At 37.0% G+C, this 19636-nt stretch overlaps 1 long non-coding RNA gene across 1 annotated transcript; it reads right to left on the reverse strand.

Moving 5' to 3' along the window:
• Positions 1 to 1254: 1254 nt before the first annotated feature.
• Positions 1255 to 17226, reverse strand: LOC107823875 (uncharacterized). Its single transcript, XR_001656728.2, has 2 exons — positions 3347 to 17226; positions 1255 to 1492 (listed from the first exon to the last, which is right to left on the reverse strand). It is a non-coding gene; the product is annotated as an uncharacterized LOC107823875 (long non-coding RNA).
• Between the last annotated feature and the right edge of the window lie 2410 nt (positions 17227 to 19636).

Genomic DNA, 19636 nt, shown 5'->3' on the forward strand with positions numbered 1-19636 from the left:
TAAGAAATATATTCTTCCTTGGACTTGTAGTATCTATTCCATATAGTATCTTCCTTCTACAAAATAATAAATCTTCTCCATGATTTTAGCTACTTTCATTTGAAGATATTGAAAAACTTTTCTTCCATATTTTCCATAAATTCTTCTTCTGATATTGTAGTAAGCCATTTAATATTTGAAGTTTGACTTTCAAATATTATTCCTTCTACGACACTTGGAGATTAAATCTCTGAAAATAATCTTCCTTTGTAAATTCTTCACATGATATTCTCTTTTCCATATTTATTTGGAGCTTTACCAGTATCTTTTTCTTGAATAAACTTGTGCAAAAATAAGATTATCACAAGTAAACGTTCTTTGATTATTTGTTGGTTTGTTATCATCATAATTAATACGTGAAACATTTAAGCTAACCCTTTACATGTTTTTTTAAAATATCGATGTCTAAGCATGGATTTACATGAATGGAGATTGCATGAAGGCCAAATTGATGGGTTCACGTGAGCACTTAATCTTCATGAGCCTGAACTCACCAACAAGGCATGATAACCTAGTTCATTTCGCGGTTAAATATCATGGAATATATACACTCATAAATCGAGACTATACGTCACATAAAGACAAAATCAAACACCCAATAGTCCTTTATGCATCTCAAGCAAACTTTTCTTATCACATTCGAGCAATCTGAACACATCTCGCAGTCACATCATACTCATCACATAGTCATCCAATCACAAATTCCACTAATAAGGACACTACCAGACATATTAGTCCAAAAGCACGTGCTCACACAATTAAAATCTCCATGCTTAAGCTACAGTTAAAACCCGGGCTTAAGTCTTCCAGACTAGCCCATCATCAGCACACATAAATCATGTCTCGCACCTCATCCATATGATCACAAGCTATTGATGCACAGCTAATACCTAGTGCTCATGTTCAAATACAAATTCGTGGAAGGAATTCAAAAGGTTACGCTTCAAGCTGAATCAATGTCACACGATAAGGATAGAAAGATGGGAAGTATATCCTAAATGCCCAGTAGCCTCTCGAAGATAGGTATGGACGTCATCATACCGATCTGCAAGGCTCTACTAGACACTTGCTCATGACTTGTAGAACATATGAACCTAGAGCTCTGATACCAATCTATCACGACCCAAAATCCAACTAGTTGTGATGGAACCTAACCCAACCCGCTAGGTAAGCCAATTAATAATATCCAATTCCAATAACAATTTAATAAAGAAATTAAGTGAGAAATATTTGAATCTGATATATTCCCCAATGACTGGTAGTACAATTCATGAGGTTCTAAGAATAGAATTAACAAAGCTGGTATGAGGTAAATACATCATATGTTTGAAAAGTACATAAACAGTGTTTTATGAATCTAAGGCTATTATAAACAAGAGGCAACTACAACTGAAACACATGTAAGTCTTCAAGTACAACTCCCGTTGAGCACAGCAACATCATCAGCCAACATCTGCATGCAAGGTGCAGAAGTGTAGTATGAGTACAATCGATCCCATGTACTCAATAAGTAACAAATCTAACCTTAGGTTGAAAGTAGTTACGAGCTGGAACATAGGTCAGGTCCAACATCCAGTAGCTAACAACAGTTCATAACAATATAAAACAAGTAATAAAAGAAGTAACTCAAAGCTAACATGCTCAGCAAAATCATGATTTCCGAAAAATAGTTCTGCTTCTCAAGTATATTAGTGAAAATTCCAAATCTCTAACCAAAACAGCCAAAAAATATGTGTAAGTTTGAAAACTGTGAGTTTTCCCAAAAATCCTTTCAATAATGAATATGATGTTTCATTTTCTTTTTAAATAGCAAGTGTAAAATACCTCTATATGCCCATATGTCAAGATGTGTGAGAAGCTGTCACACCTCCTTTTTCCACCCGATGGGGATATAAGGGAGTTTTTCCAATTAAAGTGACATAAATCAAAATGGAATTATTTTATTTAATTCAGAGTCGCCACTTGGGATATTTATTATGGTGTCCCAAGTCACCGGTTTATTTTAAAATCCCAAACCGAGGAAATTTGACTTTATTTAAAAGTCTGCGAAACCAAAAAACTAGGTAAGGGATTTTATTTACCCGGAAGAAGGTGTTAGGCATTTTCGGACTCCGTGGTTCCAGCACGGTCACGTAACTATTAATAATCAGCCTAATTATCTGATTTATTACATTTTTTAAACCTTGTGTGCATTTTTAAATTTATAACCACTTTTAATTATTTTAACCACTTTTTAGGATTTATGAAATTTTTTTCTTGAACAAGTTATGATTGTCGTACACTTGCCGTTTTGGAACACACCGCAAACCACACTACGTGAAATGTACCTGCGATTCGCGATATGTTTATTTTAATATTGTTCGAAGTTGTTATGATCGGGTCACATGAAATGCAAACCCGAATTTAAAAATTAGGTATCAAGACTATGCCACGGGAACCGTACCCATAGTCACGATGGTTTGATTGTTAATCGCACCTAAAGCAAGCTACGATGTTCATGAGTGATCTTTCTTTAAGATTTGAGATTATTGTAAGGCATGAGTTAAGGAATATTATTGTAGAAAAAATATGTGATTTTAGCTATTATGAATCTAATAAAAAAGATACTAAAAAAATTTAATATTACAACACAACAATTTATGCTTATATCTTTACTAGCACGACTACTAAAAGGATGAGAGACGGAAAAACATTCTAAACTCTAAAGAACCAGTGAATCAATCAAAGAAATCACTAAAACTGCTAAGTGGCTAAAATCGAAACAAATGTTATTTGAAGTTATGGAACATCAACATACTCATAAGGGGTGTCAACTCTAAAATATGGAACTGGAACTTCATTGTTAGGTAGCAACTCTATTGTTTCCATTACATGGAATCAATTGACCAATTAGCTGAAACACAATAGCTAGTGCATCATGAATTTTCAACTCGAAACAAAATACTTAACACGAATTCAATGCCCATTCTCAAATAAATATCAATTCAATAAGATTTCAACAACCTTGAAGGTAGAAGTTCTTAACAGACCATAATTTAACAATAAATGCAAACAAATCATTGACAGCAAAAGGAACAAAGACAACTTCAAGAAAAAATCGAGACAACTGAGGAAAGCAAATAGACTCAATGTCAACAGTTGCAATGAACAAACTCATTATGAAATTGACTCTCACACATGACGAATCTATTAAATCATTCAGAGGTAAGCAAATATAGAACCAAAAGTAAGACCCAATTTTGAGCAGGAAAGAGAAATCCGATAGTCAATAAATATGGTAAAATACAAAGGGGTTTTTTGAATTTACCTCTTAGCTAAAAAAACATGAATAAGTTTGGGTACGGAGCAGCAACGAATTCAGCAAAACACATCTTCGACTTTTGAAATCGAAATTAAACTCGAACACCCATGAGATGTAGAAGTAATGCAGCAGAAATCAGACCAGATTTAAATTCTTCGTGGTTCTTTTTCTTTCTTTTTTTCTTTTTTTTTGAAGCTTTTGAGAGATGGGATCCATCTGTTATCTGTTGAAGATGAGAGAAGAATGAATAAGGAAGAGGAGGAACGACGTTGTTTCTCTGGTTTTTTGCATAGGAAGGGTTCTCTATTTTTAATTGTCTAGTCTAGGTTTTCTAATATGTGTATATATTAGAGTGTAGGAGGTAGGGTTTCAATAAAGGGGAATGGGTATTTGGGTAGTGGGCTGAGATTGTATGTGCTTGGGTAATTTGGGATTTTTAGGCTTCAAATTAAGCTGGCCCACACAAAATTGAAAGACCAAATCTACTTCTTTTTCTTTGTTTTCTTTTGATTTCAAAAATCTAATTGAATTAATTGAACAAGCCAAATAAAATCCTAAATTTTGCTCTAACTTAAATTAATTTGGAGGCTCTAACTAAAATTATTTTGTAAATTTAATCTTACTTATTTTTATTAATTTAACACTAATTATCTTAAAACTAAAAGTTAAAATGTGGACATGACTATTGTAGTAATTTTTTGTGATTTTTGTTTATTGAATGCAATTAAATTCCTAACTACAAATTAAACCTAAGATGTCATGAAATAAAAATGTGATAATTTTTATGATTTTTCTTATGATTTTCGTTTTCAAAATATTAAAGATGCATGGAATGCAACTAAATAAAGAAAAACTACTAAAATTCACTAAAATTATATTTTGGTCTATTTTTTAGGAGTTATTTTCATGCTGGGCAAAAATTAGGTGCTCACAGATGCCCCTCTTTGCTCGAAAACATGAAAAGTTTTCGGAAAAAGATAAAGTGAGCAACTACGAGCAATTTTTGCCCGTTTGAAACTCCATTTGGAAGCATTTTGAAAATGTTTGACTGAACCTTGCTTCGGAGGTTGCCTACATATCCTTGACTATAAAGGAATCAGGTCGGTGTAGTTTTGGAAGTTTTGGTAGCTGGGACTACCGAGAAACTGTGATTTCACTGTTGTTTCTGCTTGCTGAGCTCCTTATTACACCAAAATGAAAGATGAAAAGCTAAAGTAGCTAAGCCTATCAACTATGAGTTACAAGATTCTTATCTATAAACCTTCTAAAGCTAGATATTGAGTCTTGGTTGGTTCTTCTTGCAGACTCTAATCTGAATCTTGATGCTCGTTAGTTGCAACCGCTAGTTCATTCTTCTTCAGCTTCTCAGATCAAGGCGGGACATGCAAAGCTTGTGACTTCAATCATATCTTGAGCAGTCCACATCTTTCTCAGCTTCTACCTAAGAGTTCACTTCTTTTCTTGTTTTCTTTTCTTTTATTTGAATCGAGACCTTTTCTTTTGGTTGCCTCGAAACTTGTGCCTCAAGGTAAAAACCTGCTTAGGAACCAAAACAAACAAACGAACACAATTTTCTGCCCCAATTTTTACTAGGAAAATTTCGTGAGTTATTGTAACAAAAATCTAAACTACTTTTTTATTGAAAGCAATAAAATTAGGATTGTGTATCCTTGGGAGAAAAGAGATTAGGGAGTGGGGCCCTATATCTAAAATGAAATCAAATGGGGATCGGAGGTCCTATGTTGGAAAGACTACCAGGTTACGCTGGCATCAACTAAGGAATGGGACCCTGTGCTGGAAAAGATTACTAGGTTATGCTGGCAAAGCTAGGGAGTAGGATCCTACGTTGGAAAAGATTACCAGGCTATGCTGGCATCAACTAGGGAATGGGACTCCATATTGGAAAAAATTACCAGGTTATGCTGGAAAATCATCGGATTATGCCGGAAAAGTCCTCGAGTTATGCCGGAAAAGTCATCGGGTTATGCCGGAAAGGTCCTCGGGTTATGCCGGGGAAGTCATCGGATTATGCCGGAAAGGTCCTCGGGTTATGCCGGAAAAGTCATCGAGTTATGCCGGAAAGGTCCTTGGTTTATGCCGGAAAAGTCATCGGGTTATGCTGGAAAGGTCCTCGGGGTTATGCCGGGGAAGTCATCAGGTTATGTCGGAAAGGTCCTTAGGTTATGATAGGGAAGTCATCGGGTTATGCTGGAAAGGTCTTTGGTTTATGCCGGGGAATTCATCCGGTTATGCCGGAAAGGTCCTCGGGTTATGTCGGGAAAGTCATCGGGTTATGCCGGAAAAGTCATCGGGTTATGCCAGAAAGGTTCTCGGGTTATGCCGGGGAAGTCATTGGGTTATGCCTGAAAGATCCTCGGATTATGCCGGGGAATTCATCGGGTAAAGCCGGAAATGTCCTCGGGTTATGCTGGGGAAGTCATCGGGTTATGTCGGAAAAGTCCTCGGGTTATGTCGGGATCAACTAGGGGTGGGACCCTATGTTGGAAAAGATTACCAGGTTATGCTGGCATCAGCTAGGGAGTGAGACCCTATGTTGCCAAGATTTTGAATTTTTCTTCTTCTTTCTTTTCATTTCATTTTTTTAGTTAAAAAATGAGTAAAAATACAGGAACGAATTTGGAGGAGACTTCCCTTTTGGATTGATTATTGCTGCAAAGGTGTTTCTAGCCCTTTCGCAGTTTCTTTTTGGTTGCACCTGCTTCTTGCAAGGTTGCTTTGGATTGCACATGTTTCCTGTTTTCAAACAAAGAACAATTGTTAGTTTGAAACGGTGGTTGGTTTTGTGGCCTTGATTGTTTCAATCACTTGATCTCATCTCCATTTCTTTGATGAAGATCTCAACTGCAACTGCTTGTTCCCTGAGGACCGATTTCATTTCAGGTCCTCGAGAACCTCTGCTTTTTCCAGACTTTGCCATGACGGTTGGTCGGTGGAACTCAACCTTATCGACTTTATTTTGTCTTCGTAGGCCTTTCCCTTTTGACTTATTTTTTTTAACTTCAAAGCATTGGGGAACTTTTTGCTCCTCAAACTTTGTCGCACCGGCTAGTCGCGTGAGACTTAGCCCTTTCCAACTTTATTTCGCCTTCATAGACCTTTCATTTCTGGCTTCTTTCTTCCAACTTTAATTCCAGAGAATTTGGGGTATATTTGCTTTTCAAACCTTGCCAGGACGGTTAGCTGCGTGGGACTCAACCTTTTCAACTTCATTTGCCCTTGTAGGCACTTCAATTTGATTTTCTCCTTCCAAAAGTTTTGATTTCGAAGCATCGGCCACCAGGGCCAGTCGAGATCGACTTGATGCCCCTGACAATGTTGGGTACCCTTTTTGCATATTAGCTTGTATCAAATGAGAAACCTGTAAATCAATCTTGCCATCCCTTCTTTGTATTAGTTTCGGAACATAGTTAGACCGAAAGGGATTCAAATAAAAGCACACAATGGAATTCACAAATGAATTTAGACAAGAGGTATCCCTTTCGGGGAAAGGAAAGAAGGACTTATCTGGAGTACATGCAGACTTCAATGAACATGACATGCCTTTTAGACTGGATGCTTGATCTGTGTAAACTGTCTGACTCTCAGAAATTCATCACAAATGTTACCTCAAAATCGAGAAACCTTGCCCAGGACTACGTCAATGTTAATGACGGAAAATCCTCTTTTTGATCAGGGGCGCCCTTTGCGGGTTTTCACCAGCTAACCTCTCTCATTTCTTTTCTCACCATCGCCTTATAGTGCTTTTTGCGATTTTTCACTAACAAGACTATCATTTTTCATTTCTCTGCTTACCATCGCCCCATGGTGCCCGTGTGGGTTTTCACCAATAAGACTCTCTCATTTTATTTCTTTGCTTACTGTCACCTCACGGTGCCTGTGTGGATTTTCACCAATAAGACTCTCTCATTTTATTTCTCTCATTTTTATTAAATCGGATCCAAGTAGCTATATTCTCCGATCCTTGAACATTCTCACCGATTGATCGAAAGGACTTGAACAGGATTTGGGGTAAAAAGAATTTGGATTGAATTACAACTTTGGAACCTTTTAGGCGAAATCATCGTCGAACCATTATAACTTCTGCCCCCATTTAAACTTTGGTGAAATGTGGATTTTTGTTTTGGTGTGTGAACCCCAGAGAGACGCTGCATACGTATCCTTTCGGAATCAAGTCGAACGTAGTTCAAGAAACTTTGTTTTTTATTTTCTTTTATTTTTTTTCTGTTTTGTTTTGTTTTCTCTTTCTTTTTCCTTTTTCATCATCTTTTTTTTTCATTTTTCATTTCTTTTTCTTATTTCCTTTTCTTCCTTTTTTGTATCTTTCTTTTCTTCTCTTTTTTCATTTTTCATTTCTTTTTTTTCAATAACACTTTCAAGTTCCAAAGAGAGTAGTCAAAGATTGGGAGTTGGCGCAAAGGATTTGCAAAGGGTTGAATATTTGGATAGTGAGAAAGAAAGTCTTCTTCATCCCAATCAGAGAACATTATATAGAGTATCTAACATAGTACCTTTTGACTGCATTTGCATTAACAGTTATTTCAGGGACATTTCCTTCGATGTGTCCCAAGTACAACACACTCTTTTGGCAGTACTCTTGTTGCAATTTTTGGACCTTTTCAATCAGGAACCATTTTTCCTTCAGTTGTTCCAACTCTTTATTTTATTTCCTTAAACTTATCTTTATTGCATTCTGATTCTTGATTTATTATTTCGAAGTCTGACAACATTTTAGGATCTGGGCACGAAGTCCGCAAGCATGTCATATTATTGAAATCTACATTTAACAGAACTAAAAAGAGAATAATAAAAGTGAAATTAAGAAAAGAGACATTCCTAGACAATGAAATATTAATTTCATTTGATTTTTGATTTTTATTTTTGATTTTTTTTAATTTTGTTTTGAATTTCAAAAGATAGGAGGGTTAGCATTGGAAAGTAAGACAATAAAGTAAAACATCCGGGTGTTTCCTGAGATAATCTGGATGCATAAAGGATAGCAAGACTGGCTACTGAGATTCCCGTCTGATGGGGAACTTTCAAGCTTGGCGACCGTCTTTCGGCTTTTCTTCTATTTCGGCAATGGCTGCAATAGCCTTCAGTGCCGGATCAAATTCCTCATCTTCACAAATCATTCCGACTATTGGCCTAGTGTTGTGAGCAGACAACAGTTTGTTCATCACATCAGGAGCTTCTTCATCTCGAAAAATGATTCTTTCAGCTTCAATCAAATCTTCAACTGCCCTTTTGAGGGTCCAACAGTCCTCCGTATTGTGTCCTACTACTCCAAAGTGGTATTCACATCTAGCGTCAGCTCGGTGAGAAGGGGACTCGGGGTTTGGCCGGTTTGGGGCCACTGGCTGTAATAAATTTAACCTTATTAGCTTTTGGAACAAGCTTGAATACGATTCACTAATAGGGGTGAACTGATTCTTTCTAAAAAGCTCTTTTGGGCGAGGATTGTATAGGGTATCATTTGGTTGAGGATTATATAGAGCTTGGTAAGGATTGGCATTTCTGGGAGGTGGAGCTCGGTTTTGTGGATAATGTTGTGGTCACGGGTAAGGTTGCACGTTCATCACCGCATAGGGAGGCGGTGCCACGGCATAAGCAGCATCTTGAAGGGGATAATAGTGTGGTGGGACGATAGGAGGCACATATGATTTGCTGAATGATTTGCGGGCCCCCCTCGAGCTTGAAACCATTATGGCTCCCTCTTCACTCCCATTTCTATTCATCAAACCCTCCGAACCAATTTGAGTAGACTGTGATGTGGCCTTAAAAGCAGCATGACTCAATATTCGATCTTTTTCTAAACCGTTTTCAACCATTTCCCCAATTTTGATAGCCTCATGGAACGGCTTACCCATAGAAGACATTATGTTCTGGAAGTAGTCAGCCTCTTGGGCCTACAAAAAGACCATGGACATTTCAATTTCGTCCATTGGTGGCTTTACCTTGGGAGCTCGCTCACTCAATTTGACGGCATATTCGTGGAAGTTTTCCGCGGTTTTCTTTTTCAAATTGGATAAAGAGTTTTTGTCGAGAGCGATGTCCACATTATATTGGAACTGGCGGACAAAATCTCGAGCCATATCATCTCACACATGCCAATAGGTAATTTCTTGATTCGTATACCACTCAGAAGCAATTCTGGGGAGTCTTTCCCCAAAATAGGCCATTAGCGGCTCCTCTTTTCCACCACCACCCCTCAGCTGGTTACAATATCATTTTAGATGAGCGACGGGGTCTCTGTGCCCATCGTACTTTTCAAATTTTGGCATCTTGAAGCGAGTTGGTAGGTGGACATGGGGAAACATACAGAGGTCAGAGTATGCGACACTCTTTTGGCCACTCAGACCTTGCATGTTTTTTAGGATTTGTTCCAAGCTCTTCATCATCCGAGCCATTTCCTCTTGCTCGGGATTTTTAAGGACCTTTTCTTGCTCCATCGAGAGATCATATTTCGGAGGTTGAGTGAAAGAGTATGGGGTCACATATGCTATTTCTGACTGATGTTTTGGACCCTGAAAGGTGAACATTAGAGTCTCAACATATGGTCGTGGTAAAGTTGGTTGCGCTCTGGTGCAGACTGGTGTTATAGAGAACAATATTGGAGGTGCCCTGGAAACTGGCGCCTGGGGGTGAACCACATAAAGCATGCCAGGAACATTGGAGGGTGCCCGCATGGGATGAGTGGGTTGGGCACAAGGGCGTTGGTAACCTCACCTGACCTGGGGATCAACTCAGGGAACCCAGGGATTGCACTTGGCGGTTCCCTACCATTAGACCAGGCGTCCCACATTTCCAATATGCAGAGATGCAACATCTTATTCTCTTCAGCAGCTGCTGATTCTAGCTGCAGAATAGCCGATGTCGGGCTATCCTCAAGACCGATGATTGGTAAATTGCTTGTGGAGGCCATCTGTGCCTTTGGATCTTGTGAATGAGGGGAGGCTAGGCCACCAACAAAACCAATTACCAGAATCTGGCTTGTTTACACACCCAACAACCCTATTAGTTTTGAGACATTTAACATATAGAAAACTGCACGTTGGGATGCAATGCACCTAACAGTTAAACGCTTCTACCATGTGTTTGAGCGGTTGCATGTTTCATCCTGACCTTAACTAACTCTTTCAGTATGTACCTCTTTTCTTTTATTTCTGCCTCTCTTTAATCACTCTTGATTTTTTTTTCTTCATTTTGTTTATGTTGCTCTTTTATTTTTTTTGCACTCTCTTTTTCTCTTTTTGTTTATCACTCTTTTATTTCTTGTCGCTCTCCTTTTTTTTCTTTTTTTTTCACTCAATTTTGCTTTCTCTCTTTTTTCAGTTTATTTTTCACTCAATTAATTTTATGGCTATGATCGAATCCGATGGGTATTGCCTATGTATCATGACGTTGTATGAATCAGATCTTGCATAGTTTGGAAAAATCAAGAATGGAGTAAATAAGCTAACTTTTCTTTTTTTTTTTTTACTTTTATAAAACTCTGACCATGAAAGCTTTAAGAAAAAGAAAAACATATTTTTTTTTGAATTTTTGACTTTGTTTTTTCTGAAAGAAATGCTTTAAAAGAAGAAAGGAAATATTTTTTGGATTTTTGATTTTGACCTTTTTTTTATTCTTTGAAAGAAAGACTTCTAACAATTCCTTTTCTTTTGATTTGCACTTTGGGAATTCCAAAAGTAAAAAAAAATATTTTTTTTTTGAATTTTTATTTGTTTTCTCTTTTTCTAAAGAAGAAAGAAAATTTTTTGGATTTTGGATGTTGCCTCTTAATTTTCGAAAGAGGGACTTTTAAGAAAATATTTTGGATTTCTAAGTTTTATTTATATAATTTATTTATAAAAGTACTTCTAAAGAAAAGCGAAAATATTTTTGGACTTCAATTTTTCTCAAAATGTTTTTTTTGTGACATTTATGAAAGAAAGACTTCTACAGAAGGAAAAGAATATTTTTTTTTGGATTTTTATTTTTATTTTTTATTTTTATTTTTGAGAAAAATACTTCAAAATAAAGGAAACCTGTAGTTTGGATTTTGATTTTTTTTTATTTTGTTTTTCTTTTTATTTCATTTTCCATATGAAAGACTTCGAAAAGAAGGATTTTTTTTTTTGAGTTTAAAATTCTTTTCTTTTCTTTTTTGAATTTTCTAAGGAAATGCTTCTAAGGAAGGAATTAAAGAATTCTTTTTGGATTTTTTTTTTAAAAAATTTGTGCCGGAACCAATTAGGTTTGCCTACGTATCTCACATCCGATGAGAATCAGACCCGCGTAGTTCGGTCAGTTTTGATGGCACAGGGGAACACGGCTGTAAAGACCCGACAGATCATTTTGAGCTTTTGCACTTTGCTCGTCAGTTCTCGGGCATGGCTAGCCCCGTGTGATGTACTATGACTTATGTAAATCGTCTGTTTTGGTTTTCAGAGTAATCAGAATGAATTTGGAAGAACAATTCTCAGTTCGAAGCTTAAAATTTGAAAGGTTTGAACAAGTATTGACTTGTTAGTATATGATCTTGGATTGAAATTTTTAGGATTTGGTTAGATCCGTTAGATGATTTGGGACTTATGAGGGTGATTGGAATATATTTTGGAGGTTCGTGGAAGGTTTAGGCTTGAATTGGCGAAATTGGGATTTTGGCGTTTTCCAGTTGATATGTGAGATTTTGATATAGAGGTCGGAATGGAATTCCGGAAGTTGGAGTAGGTCCATTGTGTCATTTGTGACGTGTGTGATAGGCTTTTTGATTGAAAGCAAAATTTGGAAGTTTGTGGAATTCTTAGGCTTGAATTAGATGTGATTTTGGTGTTTTGAGGTTGTCTTGAGCGTTCCGAAGGTTGGAACAAGTTTGAATGATATTATGGTATATGTTGGCATGTTTGGTTGAGGTTCCGAGGGCCTCGAGTGAGTTTCGGGTGGTTGAACAGATCATTTCATGTTGGAAAAAGTTGCAGAAAAACTGCGGTTGGTGTCGCCGGTTTTTGACCTTCGCGTTCGCGATGGATGTTCCGCATTCGCGAAGGGTTAGGATGTGAGGCAGTAGAGTTGGCCTTCGCGTTCGCGAAGTAGGTCCCGCATTTGCGAAGGGCTGAGGTTCGTGGTCATCGCGTTTGCGAGGGTTTGGTCGCATTCGCGTAGAGGAAGTGGAATAGCTGGGACCCCTAGGCATTTGTTTTACGTGTTCGCATAGTAGAGGTCGCGTTCGTGAATAGGTGAGTCACTTGTGCATCGCGTTCGCGAGAGGGTACTCGTGTTCGCATAGGAGGAATTTTGTTCAGTGAAGCTTTGTGCTTCGCGAACGCAAGGGTGTTGCCACGTTCGCGATGAAGAAAATATCTGGGCAGATAGATTATATTTGGAAATCGAGGGTTTAAGTCCAATATCACAAAAACCATTGGAGAGCTTGGGAGAAGGTGAAATTGGAGGAGATTTTCAGTGGAGCAATTGGGATAAGTATTCTTCACCCATATTTGGTTTAATTCCATGATTTAGTCTTGAATTCATCATTTAATTTGAGAAATTATAGTGAAAATTGGGGGAAAATGGAAGAAAAATTCGAGAATTCTTTTGGGGATTTGAATGTGCATTTGATGTCGGATTTTGATGTATTTGATATGTACGAACTCGTGAGAGTGTAAGGATTCTATTGATATAATTTCTATCGGATTCCATGATGTGGGCCCGGGGCAGGGTTTGGTCAATTTCGAAATTTTTGGTATAAATTGGATATTTTCGAGTGGGCCTTGTTCCCTTAGCATATTTTGATGGTATGAATTTGCTTTTGGCTAGATTTGAAGCATTCAAAGGTCGTGTCGAGAGGCAAAGGCATCGCGGGCTAGAGTTTGGACCGGATTAAGGTAAGTAATGATTGTAAATGTTTGTCCTAAGGGTATGAAACCCCGGATTTCACATCGTTGTGCTACTTTGAGGTGACGCACACTCTAGATGACGAGCGTGGGGTCGTGCACCGTTGGGGATTGTGACTTAGTCCGTCCCGTATGATTGTTAAACTGCCTATTTGATTGAAAACTATTTAATATCATTGTGTTTTGGAAAGTATTATCATATTTTGGCTGAATGCCATATTTGGGCTTCGTGCCAACTGTTTTGGACCCTTAGGGGATTTTTTCTACTATTCCTCACTGGTTTGACTTCATAATTGTACTCAATCATGCTATTTTCTACTGTTTTCATAACTCAGCCATATTTACTCTGTTTTGATGTTTTAAATGATATTTTTGGGCTGAGCATCATGTTTTACTGTTGCCTAAGTGGAATGAGAGATTTCTAACTATGTGAGGCCGAGGGCCTATGTTGTGAGGATATTATGGGATCGGGCTGCGTGCCGCAGCAGTGTGGTATTGATTTATGATTACGAGGCCGAGGGCTTGATTTGTTATGCCACGAGGTGGCTTGATATGAGGCCAAGAGCATGCTTGATTATGCCATGAGATGGCTTGTTATTGCGCTTGGGCCGTAAGGGGCCCCTCCCGGAGTCTGTACACCCCTAGTGAGTGCGGGTACCCAGTATGAGTGATGTGATATAGCCCGAGGGGCTGTTGTTTGATTCATATTGTTGCCCGAGGGGCGGTTCTTGATTCATATTGTGCCCAAAGGGCTAATTATGAGTGATTGTGAGGTAGCCCGAGGGGATGGTTCTATTGATGATATGCCCGAGGGGCCGTATGTGATACATGTTTTGCCCGAGGGGCTGGTTACGTTTTCTATAAGTTTTACTCACTGTCTTATCACTCATTTGAAACTATTGAAAGTTGTTTTAAAAGGTTTTTACTAAAATTGAGCATGATTTTTGAAGTAAATAATTTATGTACTGTGCTGGAAATGTCCTGTTTTTATTGTATCATTTTGACGTGGTTTGCGTGTTTTCTTACTGCTCAGCTTTCATTTACCTTTATTACTTACTAAGTTGGCATACTCACATTACTCCATGCACCTTGTGTGCAGATTAGGTGTTTCTGGACTCGGTAGCGGCTGTTGATTGCTCAGTGGCAGTGTCATCGGAGTTAGCAAGGTAGATGCCCGACGTTCGCAACACTGATTTTCTCCTTCTTGTCATCCTTAGACTGTATTTAGTACTTTTTTTGACTCTTCGTTGTATTCAGACCTTAGTAGATGCTTGTGACTTGTGACACCCCGATGCCGGGCTTGTGTATTAATTCTGCACTGTTTATTTAGACTTACATTATGAGATATCTAATTAATTAAAGGCTTAAAAATGATTGTTATTGATTAATGGTTAATTCGGGAGTTGTGCCGGCTGGCCAATTTCACGATAGGCGCCATCACGATCAGGTTGGTTTTAGGGTCGTGACAACGGCACTTGAAAATTTTGGCTCATTTTGAAATGACTTTTCTCTTCTTCTTTTTTCAGAATTTCGGAAGAGTTTCAGGATTTTCAAATACCTACCTCACTTTTGGTTTTTTTTTCTCTTTTTTTCTATTTTCTTTCCCTATTCTAGAAGCCGGTCAACATGCAAGGCGAAGCAAATAGATGTACAAGTAGCACGTAAGATGAATCAGGATGGTCTTTTTAATTTGGGTACATCTGTCCTAAACGGACCCAACCCCTATGTTGAGTCCCAAAGTCAAATGCACGTGATGCAAACAAACGTTCCTACAAGGCATCCAGAATGGAGTTATGTTATTCTAGGTTTAAAACCTACATGTATTTGTTCTAGACCTGGCTTACCCGAGTGGATAGCTCGAGCCGGAGGGGGGGCAGCGTACCGGGAATATAGAAGCTTCATTGGCTTTGCAACTTGTCCGAACCTCGTTCTAAAATTGGGATATGACTCTAACAGAAAAGAAGTCACACGAAGTGCACACTTTACAGATGATTTAAAAGACTCAGGGAGAAGAAGGGTTTCGTAATAGTTTATATACAGTTCACACAATATCAAAGCGGTAAAAGGCGACATTTAGCACATTAGGCTTGAACACGTAAAAATCAGATAATAAATAAAATCCAAGTATCATAATTATTCTAAGCTCGAATTCTGAACCCTGAACCAGAAGTTCTGGGTTCTAATCCCCAGCATAGTCGCCAGAGCTGTCACACCCCCTTTTTTTATCCGAGGAGGTTATAAGGGAGTTTTTCCAATTAAAGTGACATAAATCGAAATGGAATTATTTTATTTAATTCAGAATCACCACTTGTGATATTTAATATGGTGTCCCAAGTCATCAGTTTATTTTAAAATCCCAAATCGTGGAAAGTTGACTTTATTTAAAAGTCTGCAAAATTAGAAAACTAGGTAAGGAATTCTATTAACCCGGGAGAAGGTGTTAGGCATTCCCGGTTCCGTGGTTCGAGCACGGTCGCTTAACTATTAATAATCGGCCTAATTATCTGATTTATTACATGTTTTAAACCTAGTGTGAATTTATAACTTTATAACTGCTTTTAATTATTTTAACCGCTTTTTAGAATTTATGGAATTATTTCTTGAACAAGTTACGATTGTCGTACACTTGCCATTTTGGAACACACCACAAACCACGCTACATGAAATGCACCCGCGATTCGCGACATGTTTATTTTATTATTATTCAAAGTTGTTATGATCGGGTCACATGAAATGCACACCCGAATTTGAGAATTAGGTATCACGACTATGCCACGGGAATCGTACCCATAATTACGATGATTTAATTACGCGCCTAGAGCAAACTACGATGTTCAAATTATTTCCTAAACTATTTTGAGATTTATGTAAAGGTCCGTGAGTTATGAAATTGATGTGGAAATCAAAAAATATTTAGCTCTGTCTAAACATACTAAAAAAGATACTACAAAAATTTAAAGTTACAACCCAACAATTTATGCTTATGTCTTTACTAATACGACTAGTAAAAGGATGAGAGACGGAAAAACATTCTAAACTCTAAAGAACCAGTGAATCAATCAAAGAAATCACTAAAACTGCTAAGTGACTAAAATCGAAACAAATGCTATTTGAAATTAATGGAACTTCAAGATACTCATAAGGGGTGCCAACTCTAAAATATAGAACTGGAACTTCATTGTTAGGTAGCAACTCTATTGTTTCCAATACATGGAATCAATTGACCAACTAGCTGAAACACAGTAGCTAGTGCATCACGAATTTTCAACTCGAAACAAAATACTTAACACGAATTCAATCCTCATGCTCAAATAAATATCAATTCAATAAGACCTCAACAACCATGAAGGTAGAAGTTCTTAACAACGCATAATTTAACAGTAAATGTAAACAAATCATTGACAGCAAAAGGAACAGACAATTTCAAGCAAAAATCGAGACAACTGAGGAAAGCAAATAGACTCAATGTCAACAGTTGCAATGAACAAACTCATTATGAAATTTACTCTCACATATAAAGAATTTATTAAATAATTCAGAGGCAAACAAATGTAGAACCAACAGTAAGACCCAATTTCGAGCAGGAAAGAGAAATCCGATCGTCAATAAATATGGCAAATACAAAGGGGTTTTCTGAATTTACCTCTTAGCTAAAAAACATGAATAAGTTTGGGTACGGAGCAACAACGAATTCAGCAAAACACAGCTTTGACTTCTGAAATCGAAATCAAACTCGAACACCCATGAGATGTAGAAGTAATGCAGCAAAAATCGGACCAGATTTAAATTCTTCGTGATTCTTTTTCTTTTTTTTTTCCTTGTTTTTGAAGCTTTTGAGGGAGGGTATCCGTCTGATGTCTATTAAAGATGAGAGAAGATGGAAGATGAGAGAAGAATGAAGAAGGAAGATGGGGAACGACGTTGTTTCTCTAGGTTTTTTGCAGAGGAAGGGTTCTCTATTTTTAATTGTCTAGTCTAGGTTTTCTAATATGTGTATATATTAGAGTGTAGGAGGTAGGGTTTTAATAAAGAGGAATGAGTATTTGGGTAGTGGGCTGAGATTGTATGGGCTTGGTTAATTTGGGATTTTTGGCCTTCAAATTAAGCTGGCCCAGACGAAATTGAAAGACCAAATCTACTTCTTTTTCTCTGTTTTCTTTTGATTTCAAAAATCTAATTGAATTAATTAAACAAGCTAAATAAAATCTTAAATTAGACTCTAATTTAAATTATTTTGTAAAATTAATCTTACTTATTTTTACTAATTTAAAACTAAAAGTTAAAATGTGGACATGACTATTGTAGTAATTTTTTGTGATTTTTGTTTAATGAATGGAATTAAATTATGAAATTAAATTCCTAAATTCAAATTAAACCTAAGATGGCATGGAATAAAAGTATGACAATTTTTATGATTTTTCTTATGATTTTTTTAAAAATATTAAAGATGCATGGAATGCAACTAAATAAAGAAAAACTCCTAAAATTCACTAAAATTATTCTTTGGTCTATTTTTTAGGAGTTATTTTCATGCGGGGCAAAAATTAGGTGCTCACAAGTCATTGTGAGCACGTGTTTTTTGCCTCACATGAACTACTCCTACAGAACTTTCAAAATTAGATTTTTCCTTTTAATTATTTGTTATTTAAGAATTATTGTAGAATTTTTCTGTTAATTTGCATTTTGTGTGCATGTTTAATTTTATTTAAATCATAAAAATACAAAAATACATTGCATTTGCATTTAGGATTTGATTTTATATTTTTATATTAATTAGTAAATTAGTGTTTTACAAAAATGGAAAAAATCACGAAAAATAACTAATTTTTGCATTTTTAATTTTGAGTTTCGAATTTTGGTAGTTTTCCTTTTAATTTGGTATTTAGTTATTTGTGGTAATTATTATTTAGAGTTAACTAATTTAAGTTAGTAGGATAATTTGTATTAGGAATTAATTTAAATTTTATTTTTGAAAAGAAAAAAAAAGTTTTTAAAATAAATGGAAAAAAAAGAAGTGAAAGGATCAGGTTTTGGGCTAATCTCATTAAATCCCAAGCCCAATTGATTTATCCCCGAGATACCCGTCCAAAACCGGCCCAAATCCATCCCCATACACGGTTTGCCCCACTCAAAACCAAAACGACGTCGTTTCAATTACCCCTTGATCAGGACCGTCGATCTTACTTGATCGGACGGTCCGGAACTGAACCCCCCATTCATATAAAATGGTCTGAATCCGCCTACCCCCCCCAATCCGTCTCTCTCAACCCCTCATCTCCTTTCAGAGATTAAACGGAACCCTAAGTCGCCGCCCTAAAATCCTCGCCATCTCCGGTGGGGGCGTCGGTCCCAATCAACCCCAAATCTATACCACAAACTCCCCTTCACCTCCCCGTTCCGAATCCTCACTTCTTTTCCTTCGAATCTGTCCGGAACTCGTCGAATCTTGAATCTGAGTTCAAGCCCTAAAAGCTTAAAATCGAACATGTGCATGTAAGGCTACTCCTCCGAATTCCCTATTTGTTCAAGGCTATTTTTATCACAAAATAATGACGTTCACTTTTTCTTGACCAAGAACAAGCTATTGACATTGTTTTGGGTTAACTCAGAACACCAGTTTCGATTTCAAGACTATCCGGTAAGTCCCTTTCATTCTTTTTTCTTTCAAATCATTTATGTTTCACTTTTGTTCTTCTTCCCTCTTTGGTCAAAGGTCATCACAATTTAGACTGGGTCAAGATTCTGGATCCAGAGCTTCTTTTCTTGGTGTTTGTTTTCCTTTTAAAATTTGTTTTCTGATTACTTTAGTCTGTCTAGTTCTGTTAATTGCCTATTTAAACCTTTGATTTTACCTTTTGTTTTGGTCATTTAGCTTAATTTAACAGCTCAACTAGTTCCCTGCCTGTTTGTGATAATTGATTAGTCAATTAGTTTGGCTCTTAGTTTTCTGAATTTATTTAAGTGTTTCCCTTTTTACACGCATTGATTTGGTTTGGGGTCATCCTTGTTACTTGGGCTCTGAGGTCAGTTTAGACCCCCATTCTAAGATAATTTCATTTGGTTTGAATCTGAGCCTAGGTGTGGTTGAGCTATTGGGTTAATTCGACCTATTTGGTTTCCTAAGGTAAAAACAGGGATCCTAAGGGGTAATTTAGGAAATCTAAGTTGGGAATCTGATGTAACTAAATTGGGAAGTTTCCTAGAAGCTGGCCTTTGGGACTATTCTGAAAATCTGAGTTTTAAACTAAGGGTGCTTGAGCAAAAATAAAAATTCTAAAAGGATTAATGTGCAAAACTGAATACATTTTATGTTGCCCTAAGACTTGCCTATAAAGGCACTCTTCCTTCACTCACAAGGAAGATTTTAGAGATTAAAAAAATTCTGAAAAACTGGAACGATTGA

This window comes from Nicotiana tabacum, chromosome 22 (genome assembly GCF_000715075.1).
Source record: "Nicotiana tabacum cultivar K326 chromosome 22, ASM71507v2, whole genome shotgun sequence".
Classification (NCBI taxonomy): Eukaryota; Viridiplantae; Streptophyta; class Magnoliopsida; order Solanales; family Solanaceae; genus Nicotiana; species Nicotiana tabacum.